The sequence below is a fragment of the Artemia sp. Qi Xiang Cuo genome, chromosome 3 (genome assembly GCF_049724085.1).
Source record: "Artemia sp. Qi Xiang Cuo chromosome 3, ASM4972408v1, whole genome shotgun sequence".
NCBI classification, from domain to species: domain Eukaryota; kingdom Metazoa; phylum Arthropoda; class Branchiopoda; order Anostraca; family Artemiidae; genus Artemia; species Artemia sp. Qi Xiang Cuo.
This window is the reverse complement of record NC_142796.1, coordinates 59,840,289-59,852,390: the sequence shown is the minus strand read 5'-3', so window position 1 is coordinate 59,852,390 and position 12,102 is coordinate 59,840,289. Positions and strand designations below refer to the sequence as shown.

Genomic DNA, 12,102 nt, shown 5'->3' with positions numbered 1-12,102 from the left:
AACTAATCGGCTCTGTACTTAGGTTTAATTGGAAAAGGGGTCGACCATCTGGGTGGTTTGCAGGATCTGCAGGAGGGGCAGAGTTTAACATTTCGTGGAAATATTCTTTCCATCTATAATCTATTTCTTCTTTGCACTTTAGCAGTCGTCCCGATTTACTTTTAATCGCATTAGCAGTCTTTTTCCAATATCCTGTGATCTCTTTTGTTATGCGATAAATTGCCCTGCTATCACCTTTACTATCAGCAGCTTCGGCTTCGGCAGCTTTGGCCTCGAGGAAACAACATCTAACTGTTGTAGTTGACCTTTTTACAGCCTTGTGGGTTTGTTTGTACTTATTTCTTAGATGATCCTTATATTCAGAGGTGGCTCTGAGATCGCAGGAATCTAGTTGAATTTTTACCTCTTTCCTAGCCGACATGAGTTTCCAAGAAGAATCACTTATCCACTGCTCCCTTTTCTTTCTAGCAAAACCAAGAGTCTCTTCAGCTACAATTTCCACATTTTCCACAACTTGGGTACATGTTTCACCAGCATATGCTGTCTTCTCCTCACAAACAAGGCTAGAAAACTTATTGGAGAGGGATAGACAATAATTTTGTCGAATGCCTTTGTCTCATAACTTCTGCACAGCAAATTTTTGAACAGTTTTTTTTTTGTACTTCACAACAGTCTTTAGCTTCAGCGTGAAACTGGCAATCACTAGTTAGTGATCAGAGAACGAATCAGCACCACGAAAGGAACGCACGTTCTCCAAACATCGTCTATATCAATTCCTGATCAAGAGGTGGTCAATTTGGTTTCTTGTCACTCCACCAGGGAAGATCCGAGTATACTTGTGGATTTCCCGGTTGGGAAACCACGAGCCACCAACAATTGGGCCACGGCCACAACACATATCTATCAATCGCACCCCATTATCATTTATGACGCCGAAACCTTGCTTTCCAATCACCTCAAATGCATAATTAATGCCAAAGTTGGCTATTACCAACTTTGGCATTAAAATCACCACATATGACTAAAATATCGTGCTCAGGCACCAAGGGTGGATCCAGGATTTTTTTTCGAGGGGGGGGGGGTTACTAATTTTTGACTTTTTTTTGGGGGGGGGTTACTAATTTTTGACTCAGTTTTCGACAAATTTTACTGATTTTTACCTAGGTTTTACTAATTTTTGACTTATTTTCAACTCGGTCAAAAATTTCGGGGGGGGGGGGTTCAAACCGGGTAACCCCCCCCCCCTGGATACGGCCTTGTCAGGCCCTAAATTGACTAGATAGTTAAGTTCATAATAGAAACAGTCGTTTTTGGAATTGTCAGCTTCATTTGTTGGAGCATAATAATAATAATAATGTATTATAAGCCAAAAAACAGGCCATACAGAACAGTATTCTTAATTACACTCCACAAGAAAAATAACATAAATATCAAGTTTCACTCATTGATGTCAACGCTTCATTTACATATTTACATAACTGCCTGATTGTCCTTTTTACAGTCGTTTTCAGGATACCCCGGGACAACCAGTTTACACCCTCAAAAAACCATTACGTTAATAGAGAAAATTTCTGGCACTCGGGGAGAATGTGGGCCACATCCTCAATACCTAGGTTACATCAGGGGCAAGAATAATCCGCATCTGCATCTGGGGCTACGTTTTTTCTTTCAAATACTCTTTTTCTATTTTTTAGTGGCAGGCAATTCGCTCAGATCTGAAACCAAGTCCTCAATGTCTCCCCGGGTAATCCTAGTTTAAAATAATATTCAAATCCAAATATCTCTTTTACATGGGAATAAAACTTCAATGTTTCAGATGTTTTAATTTCCTGGGTCCACATTTGGATTTCCTGGTCTTTTATTATTTCTACAATCATAGCAAAACACGACTCACCCTGATCTGAGGGTCCTAGCCCCTCATTCCAAATATATGATAATCCTAATCCATCTAAAACATTTTTTATTTGATACGGCCACGATCTTTTACGTTTCAACCGTAGCATCTCCACATAAGCTGCTTTTGCTAACCTATCTTCTGACAGACAAGAACCTTTAGCCAGTACCGGATCATCTGTGCTAATCTACTCATTCTCAGCGAAAATATACCTAGGTCACCTTTTATTGTTGGAGTGTGGGTCACTAAGTGAAGACCAATTAGTCTTTCAAGGTGTAGCAGCTGAGTTAATTCCAGTTTTGGTGCCTTGTCATGCCCTCAGATTTTAGCTCCTTATAGGATATTAGGTAAAACTTTGGAATTAAAAATATATTTATGCATTTTTAGATCTTTTATACTTGAAAGCCTTGAATTACATAAAATGGCAGCCAAAACTGCTTTCCCTCTCTTAATCATCTGTTTTACATGCTCTTTCCATCCTCCTTTTGCTGAAAGTGTTACTCCCAAATATTTAAAATTTTTGCTCTCTTACTTTTTCACCTTTATAATAAAATTCCACTTTTTTATCATCATTATTCACACGAATTCCTCTAAAAACCACAATCTCAGTCTTTTTAATATTCAACACTAGTTTCTTTCTGTCTAAATATTCTTCTAATATACTCAATAAGATTTGGAGCTCCTCTGGTGACTTGCCTATCAACACCGCATCATCAGCAAAAAGCAACAGAGATAACGTCAGGTTCCCTAGTGACACTGTAGGGGCCCATACCTTTTTAAAATGGTCAAAAATATTATTTATATACAACGTGAACAACCTAGGCGAAATACTACTACCCTGTTTTACTCCTTTCCTGATTTTTAACGGCGACGATAAACCCTTCCCTCCAACTCGAATTATACCGGATGTCTTTCTATGCATATTAGATAAAGTCCCAGCAAGACGTCTTGGTAAGCCTACCTTTAACAGTTATAAGCACAGGAAAATCCGATCTATGCTGTCGAAGGCCACTTCTTGATCCAAAAATAAAACGTATAATCCATTCATCCCTTTTGCATTTTTCTCTACAAGGGCGTGTAGGACTAAGACCCCATCAATAGCATTATATCCATCTGGAAATCCTGCCTGCTCCTCCTTCAAAATGCTATATTTTTCTGACCAATGAGCTAATCTAGCATCTAGTATTCTTTCTAATATTTTGCTAAGACTAGGTACTAAAGATATAGGTCGATAATTACTGTGATCCGCTGGGTCTCCCTTTTTGAATAGCGGCAAAATCAAGGATGTTTTCCACGGCGATGGCCATTCTGCGGAAGCCAGAACTGAGTTGAAGATAGCCAAGAAGATGGGCATAAATAAAAGTTGGAATTGTTTAAAGATCTTTGTTGGGACGCCATCGCTACCAGGTGCTGATCCACCTTCCATGGCGCTTATGCATTCTTCGATTTCTTCTTCCGATGCGGGTTTTATCAGATCATAATCGTGTTCGTCCAGTGGGAAACTGGTCTCATTCTCTGTATTCGATAATTCGTCGCTGAAACAGCAGTCAAACGAATAGTCTTCCTTAACCGCGTCGTTGTAGTATCTCGGCCATGTTTTGGGTCAGGTACTTTTGGCTGAGCTATAGAGGCCCCTTTTTTTATCTTTCTCCAAAAAGACCGCATATAACCCTTTTCATAAAAATGGATCAGCTTCTCCTTACCTTTTCGAATATTCAGTCTTATCTTCTGTTTTAAATGGCGTTTATACTCACGGCGAACACTTTTAAACCTTGTTACTAGTCGAAGCCTATTTTCTTCTTTTTCCTCTTCCCTCAAAATCTCCATTTATTTAATCAATTCTAATTTTTTTATTCTGCATTCCTCATCAAAAAATTCTATATCCTTACAACCTCTTTTATTTCCTAGAACTGGGCCTGCTATTTCATGTAAAATCTCCGTGAACTCTTCCATCAATCTATCATGGTTATTTATCTTCTCTAAATCACTTAACCTTATAGCTACATCATCCTCTGAAAACGCTTCACTTAATTTAACATTTTCCTCTGTAGACCATTCCCTAGGTATCTGACGTCTAACATTATTATTATAAATACGACTTTCGCTTGAAATATCCCTCCTTTGGGGAGCACTCCTTGATCTAATTTCTAAAAATACCGGTAGATGGTCCGATCCTACTAGCTTAAGCGCATCCACATTAAGGTAATTCGGATTCCAGCAAATATCCACCAAAACCTAATCAATTAAACTTGCTTTAGCCCCAGATACGCAGATAAACTCACCCCGAATTTTATCCTTTCCAAATCTTCCATTTCCAATCATCAAACCCGATTCTGCGCATAGTGTCAGCAACCTTTTACCCCATTGATTTATTCTTCTTTTTTCATCCCAGCTAGCTCTGGGAATTCTGTAGACGGCTGGGACTGCTGACGGAATACCTGGAATTAACACATCTTTTAATTCAACTTCATCACTAGTATAAGAATTAAAATCACCCATTAATATCAATCTATCATTTTTAAAATTAGCTCTTTTTTCATCTAATTCTTTTACCAACAAATTCCACGTATCTTCATTTCGGTACGAGCTATTTTGAGGCGGAATATAAATCGAACCTATTACAATACACAGTCCATCCCAACATTCTAATCTAATCCAAATAAAATTTTCTGATTTACTTTTCAGCTTTGTATAACTTTTGAAAGACTCATCTTTTATCAACACTACAATGCCTCCAAAATAACGATTGTTAAAAGCTAACTCTCGCGATACAGTTTCCACATTAAAACCTCTTACTTTTGGAGTTTCACTAGGGCAATGCCAGGTTTCTATTAATGCACCAAAGTCAAAATTTGACAAATCACTTTCCACAGAACTTAACTTATTTTTTATACCCTGTACATTCCAAGATACAAACTTCAGGGTTTGTGTATGGCCTTGTCGATGCTATTGGGCTCCGTAATCACTCAGGGGGAAAGCTAACCGGTAATAATCGTCGCCCCTAGGCCTATTAATACCCCTGTACTACCAAGGCTGATTTTTTTGTAGCTGCCTGAACGGGCGTGTGTTTTGTCTGTAAATTGGTGGCCGATTCCCTTCAGTAACCCAGCTTGTCAATGGCTCCTCATTTCTTTGCCGTACATTTCTAGCGGTGCGACCGTAAGTATTATCGACGGGGATAATCTCGCTACTTTTACGACCTTTCCCTGTTGCTATTGTTTTCGGCAAGTTGCTGTTTATTTCAACTATCGTGTTCTTGTCGCTTTCATTACCAGAACAGTTCGACTGATCTGAAGGGAAATTCTGGACTGATCTCTGGTTATTTTCATTCACATTAGCGGGATTTATACCTCTGATCTCTGAGTTACTCTGTGCTGGATTAGGGGCCCTAATTGGGTGGCTTACTGTCATTTCTTTTATTTTTTGACATTCACGGTCGTGTGTGTACGTTTTACCTTCAATGATAAGCCTATCGCCTTTGAGCCGCGCATTTTGACCTTTTACTAGGGCTTGGGACAGCACGGGCTTTAATTTTTTTCTAGCCTCGCGCTGATACGTAGTGTAGTCCGGAGCAACCCCTACGCCGTTCTGTTTCGACCAGGTTCGTTGTCAAAAATCGTACCCGAGGCCGGTCGGAAGTCGTTTTGGATAAAATGAAATTGGGTTCAAGGCTTTTGTTGTTGTTTCATGAATCAGTAATGTTTTACAGGGATATGGGATTAACCTATCGCCCAACCCTCCTCCTTTCCTAGCTTTGGACAGGCTGCTCACCAAAACCCCAAAAAGCAAGGATTCTCACTGTAACTGTAAATAATGCGTCACAAATTATTGTAGCCCCGCACACCTAGGGATACAAGGAGATCTTAAAGGGGATATGCTTGCACTGGAGTCTGGTGCTGATGTGCCCTGCAGCGTACAAGGAACAAGCTATCACACGTAGAAGTGCATTTCAGATTAAAATTTACAACCAGAGCACTTAATTATGGCGATCTGTCATCTCGGCACAAACAATTTCATCCTTCCCGTCGACAATCCAAATAAATATTATCAAATAATATAGCTATAATTTATATTTCATTGCGGTAAATTTATTTTTCCTTATATTTTTGTTTCTGTGTGTACCAAAAAAAAAGAAGTGACATTTCGGTTGCTATTACAATACTTCTTGTTTTTCATGATGGGTGCTCAGAGTCACAAAAACTGTCTAAAGGGGTCGTACTGTCGTTGGGGGGGGGGGGCAATGGTTTGCAGTTGCCACCCCCCCCCTCAATAATTTGGAGAAAACTATTATATAGCCAATACCCCTTAACTCTCTGGATGTGCACCCCTATTGACCCCCTCCCCCAATAAAAATGCTAGAACTACGCCCCTGTAAAGGGGTATTCATCAAAGGTGCCGGCAGAAAGTTTTCCAGGGGGGACAGAAGCCAAAATAGCAGTGGGGATTGGATGAGAGTTCAGGCGGTTTAGGGCACCAAACTACGGCTTTACCCCGAAGAGGACGAATGTGCAATAAATTTAAAATCCTGAGAAGCTAATTGATTTAAAAGTATCAATAAATATATTTTAGGCTTCCCAGTTGCAAAAGAAGTAATGCCACACGGCGATAGTGCTGAATTCTACTAAGTTGATTCGCTTCATTTGTAATGAAATTAGGCTACGTTTGGTGATCTGTAATTGCGTATCAGCTATAGTGAGGGAATGAGACATTTTTTGGGCGGGGGCAGGATAGATTCATACAAAAGTACATTTCAATGGACAAACTGCTCACTCTTCATGAGGCTTCAGATAAACGTTGAAAGAGGAAGGGGAGTAGGAATTAATTAAAATGGTTCTCTATACAGCTAATATGTTAGATTCCCATATCTACCAGCACAGAGGTGGAAAGGCAAGGCAGGTCATCATCAATGAAATTTCCTTGGGGTGGCAAATACTGCTAGAAGCTTAGTTTTCAGCAATTTTAAACGGTAACATTTTTTTTTTCTATTTATATGAACTACTTCAGTATATTTTAAAATATACATGTAATATTTTTATCGATAAGAAAATCCTATTGTAGAGGTTGTGTAGAGGTTCAGTTATGTAGAAGACGAAAAGTCTCACAGAACTTCCATCAATACAAACAATAATACTGCTTTTCATCCAACCAATATTATTTAGTAGTAATATTTAGCAAGGACTTCTCACCAAAATTACTATTCATCGCCAATTTTTTAAGTATATTCAAATTTTATCCAAAATTTAAATTACAAATTTAAACGTAGGACGGTACTACTAACGTATAATTATTGATTTATACATTTAAAAAAATAATTGACCAGGAATTTAAGGGACCGGTACCTCAATTTATGTCTTGGTTAGGCCTGAGTATGATTTGGAAAACAATCAGACATTAAATAAAAAAGAGCTTTCCAACTGAGAGCAAGGAATAGATTTGAAACCTATTTGAACAGATTATTCTTTGTATGAAGGGGACTGTCTCCTCCTTAGCTCCTTATCTTTACTGTGAAGTTTGGCTTTTTTCCAAGTTTTTATAAGAAAATTTGCAATTGGAGAAACAAATTTAAAAGCCCTAAACAACTTTTTTAATGATCAAGGTGTCGAGAAGGGCAAGTCCCCTTTATATACAGAGTAATTTATATCTTTTTAAGTTTTAAACTCGCTCCTTACTTTAATTGAAAAACCTTTTCTATTTGTTTAATTACATTTCGTGAAACTGTAAAATTTTACGAATACAATAATTTTTGGTAACGCAGAAAAAAAACGATCCATATTTCAACGATCTCTCTTCGGATTTTGATGTGTAATTAAATAAAAAAAACAAGTTTTTTTAACTGAAAGTAAGGAACGACGTTAAAACTTAAAATGAACAGAAATTATTCTGTATATGAAAGGGGCTGTCCCCTCCTCAACGCCTCGCTCTTTACGCTAAAGTTTTTTATTGTTTAAAAAAATTAACTCTTGTTAATTTAACTCTTGTTTTATTGTTATTTTTAACAACTCTTGTTAAAAAGAGTTGTGAGAAAGTCAAACTTTAGCGTAAGGAGCGAGGCGTTGAGGAGGGGACAGCCCCTTTCATATACGCAATAATTTCTGTTCGTTTTAAGTTTTAACGTCGTTCCTTACTTTCAGTTAAAAAAAACCTGTTTTTTTATTTAATTTTTGAACGTTTTTGAATTAATGCAGGCTTTGATTTTGGCTCACCGTACAGGAATAATTAAAACAAAATTGCATATTAATTTTACTTTTATTTGGTTAAATGGCTTTCTCAAAACTTGTTTAATTTTATTTACGAACGTTTTTATTAGTAATAAATATACGTAACTTACGAATTAACTTACGTAACGAACTTCTATATTCATATATTTTTAATACGTATATTAGGGGGTTTGCCCACTAGTCAATACCTCGCTCTTTAAGCTGAAGTTCGAATTTTATTCCAATTCTTTAAAAATGACCCCTTAATCACAAAGGCCGTTATTTAGAATAAATAGCTCTTATGAAAGTACTAAAAAATCTTTGGCTTAAAGAGCGAGGTACTGACTAGGGGATGAACCCAATAATACACTTAATCTTTTCTGTTCGTTTTCAGTTTTGATGTTGCTCCTTATTTTCAGTTGGAAAACTTGTTTTTTTTATATTTAATTTCTGATCTTTTTTTAAATATTGCTGGGAAATCCGGCGCCCCCTTCATAGCAATGTCTCTTCCCCCATGAAAAACTCCTTCATGGAAAGATCCTCCCACATAACCCCCAACCCACCCACCTCCCTACTACCAGAAAAAATCCCCCCTGAAAACGTCTGTATCCGTTCAGGGGGAAAATACTGAACTTCCCAAAACTCCGTTCAATGGAAACATCTCTGATTATAGTAGATTCATATATCAGCTTATGGGTACTCTTGCAATGCAAGCAAAAATTGACGGCATATTTTTACCGAAATTACCCCTAATTAATTTGTTTTTCTTGTGTTTTCTATTATTACACGAATTTTCTTGTGTACTAATAACTGCACTAATTATTGATAAACTAATACATATTTGGATCACCATAAGAAGATGGTCCTTTGATTTAATGTAATCAAAAGTTAGGCTCTTACACTTTCGTTATTGACAAGGATCGTTATTTACTTATCATTCATTACTATGAAGAATTTGATTTTTTTTTTATTCTTTTTTTTTGCTCCAACCAAATCATATAGAAGAAATGTTGGTGGGAAACTGGGTAAGGGTTACTCAGTCACAAATTTGAACTTATATTTTCTTTATTATGGGTCAAAATCTATTGGCTAGCAGCCAACAAGGGGGCAACAAAAATTTGTTCCATGTTTTTTCCCTATTCTGCTCTCTTTACTTTGGTTTCCTTATAATTACTTTATAGTCCCAAATTTCCAGGGGAGCATGCCCCCCCCCCTTGCCGGCGTCCATGGCAGTCATATGTTAAAACCTTAGGAGATACCGCTCTGGTATGCGCATAAAGGATAACATAGCTAGCCCGATTACTTGATGGTTTTTTAGTCCCTTTCTATCAATAATAGTATCTTTACATTTTTTAACATCACTGCTGTTCTGGATTCAAAATATATTGTTCCATTTCTTATCTCTCGGAAACCCTTTAATATCTAAACTGAGGTTTGAACACTTTCCAAAACCCAGAGGCAGGGTTAAGCTGTTCTGAAACTAGCAACCAAAATATAGAGGGGGCGATGATTTACTTTAGCTTTTTAACAGAGATACAATAAAGAATATTTCAAAATATAAAGGGGGGAGATTTTTTTATTCATTTAATGAAAATGCCATAATTTTTTCCAAATCTAGGGGAACAATTACTCTCCCTGCCGCACCCCCCTCAAATGGCACCGGATAATCCAAAACAAGTTCAAAATATTTCTTATGATGATATTAATGATAAAGTATATCATTTTCTTGTCTATTTTTCAGTTTTCTAATTAGCACGACATAGCCTAAAGATAAATAAGTTAAGCATGTTTCTATTCAAAAAGATAAACCCAACAAAAATAGTCGAGATTAATCTATCATCAAAAGCAAAAATTTACTATGAAAAAAGACAGTGGTGAGGCAGCCAAAGCATGATGCATATTGAACACAGGTAAATGTATATATGAGCTGAATCACAGAGGAGCTAGGGCCCGGGGACCACCCCACCTCCCTCTGAACTTATAATAGTGCCGACATTTCTGGACACTTCTTATTAAAAATCGAATAAAATTTCTTTTTTTATTGCCCCACCCCTCGAAAAAGTTTTGTGGACATGCCTAAGCTACTTTATAGTTAGCCAGACACTCGCTATGAGGTACATTTTAAATCAATTTTATAAACTGTGGTCCAGCTGTAATAATTCGTAGGTTTAATTCTGACGTTACTTAACAGACTGAGAATTGTAGCCTACATTCTAGGGTTCCATTTACTGCATAGTTTTTTTCTCGAAATCTCTCTAGGTACTCGAAGCTTCTGTTTTTTTGAAAATATGTTATTTTTTTCTCTCATTCCTCCAAATAGTGCGGAAACGGAACGAAAACACTTTTTCCACTTATTTGGTGTATTGTAAAAATAGCTTCTAGTTAACAACACAAAAAAGCTGTGTTGCATAAAATGATTTATACTTTATGTTTCTTTTATTTTATTTAAGTTTGATTTAATGTCTCTGTTCTCCTGCAATTTTTTTTAACATGTCACCTATCGAATTAGTTCAGGCGAGTGCTTGGTAGATGAATGCAATCACAAGACTGTTCTGCCAACCTTCACAGAAAATTTGGAAATAGTAAAAATCAAAAGTTGTGCTATTCTTATTTACGCACGCTGCATGAGCTTGATGAAAATAACCTTTAGCACAGAAGTTTAGCACTGATTATGAGGTATTGGCTCCAACAGAAAGGGGTCAGGGGAGTTAGCTAGCTTTGGAAGCAAAAAGATATATTCAAATTTGGAAAAAAAGAAATTGTGGAATATTCTAATCAGGCAAGTACACTGGAATTCTTTTGAAGAGCCAACGATATTTCTTTTTTGGGGGAAACCAATTATAAGAAACAAGGTTCGTTTGATATTTTGAATGAGAAGTGCCCAGGAATTCCAAAAAAAAGATTTCGTGAAGGGTCTAGGCTCTTTAAACCCCTCCCCCCTGTGTACGTCCCTGGCTTCAATATAAAATCTGGAAAAACAAAATTCCAGCTAGCACTTACTCCTTCCTTCTGGAAATATTTTCCGATGGGTCTCTTGATGTGAAGGACTTCCAAACTTACGATACAAAGGAGTCTTCTAACGAGAATTCGTCTGGATTGGAATATTTTTAAGGTAGTCCTTAACCCCAAATTATTTACAAAATTGGTATTCATACTAACGGAACGTCGGAGATGCTAAGTCCTTGACTGTTCTTCTGACTTTTTTTTTGCTCAAACCTTCAGATGTTTTTTAACCAGTAGGGTATCAGTATCGATAGCAGAGCCAAAAAGGAGCAAGTAAAACCAAAATATAAATAGACCAGAATTTTAATTGAATTTTGACTTTTTTAAAATTATCTATAGACCTGCTTTAAAAAAAGGAATTTTTCTTTTATACAACAACTTACAACTAGGTTTCTTCATGTGCTTCAGCTAAATAAAAAAAAAAAAAAAAAAAAAAAAAAAAAAAAAAAAAACAAGCATGGCCTATACAAAAATCAAATTCCCAAAAAATAGTTCATTAAATGGATAAAGCAAAGTTTCTGCTATCGAATGATGGCGATATTACATTCGTTTTGTTTTCGCTGTTTTCGTTTTGGGAGCGGAGAAAGAACTTAGCCACGATAGAAACACGAAATTACAATGTGTGACCCCTTTTTTCCACATTTAGTGAAAAATAAGAAGGAAAAGTTCCTAACATGATCTTTTTCTACTCTCTCTTTTAATATGTATCTCTTCTAGGGAGGGCCAGGGAATCATGATCCTCTAATAAGGCTAAAAATTTACGTATTATATGAACCAAAAATACATAATTCAGAAGTAGAGGAGGAAAAGTGCATATTTCAGAAGTAGAGGAAAAACTCAATCTAGGTACAAGGACAAAGTTAGTACATAGGTCTTTGGTTCTACAATTATTCTGGCCAAATAACCCATGCGACTCGGTTTTGTATCGAAAGTGAAGGAAGAACTCATTCAAGGTAGAAACCCGAAAATAGTGTATGGCCCTGGGTTTCCGCATTTTGTTTGGCCGGA

At 36.8% G+C, this 12,102-nt stretch overlaps 1 protein-coding gene across 2 annotated transcripts in view; it reads left to right on the top strand.

Moving 5' to 3' along the window:
- LOC148954351 (gamma-interferon-inducible lysosomal thiol reductase-like protein) overlaps window positions 1-12,102 on the top strand; it is a 248,632-nt gene that overhangs the window by 119,071 nt on the left and 117,459 nt on the right. The window lies entirely within an intron of this gene.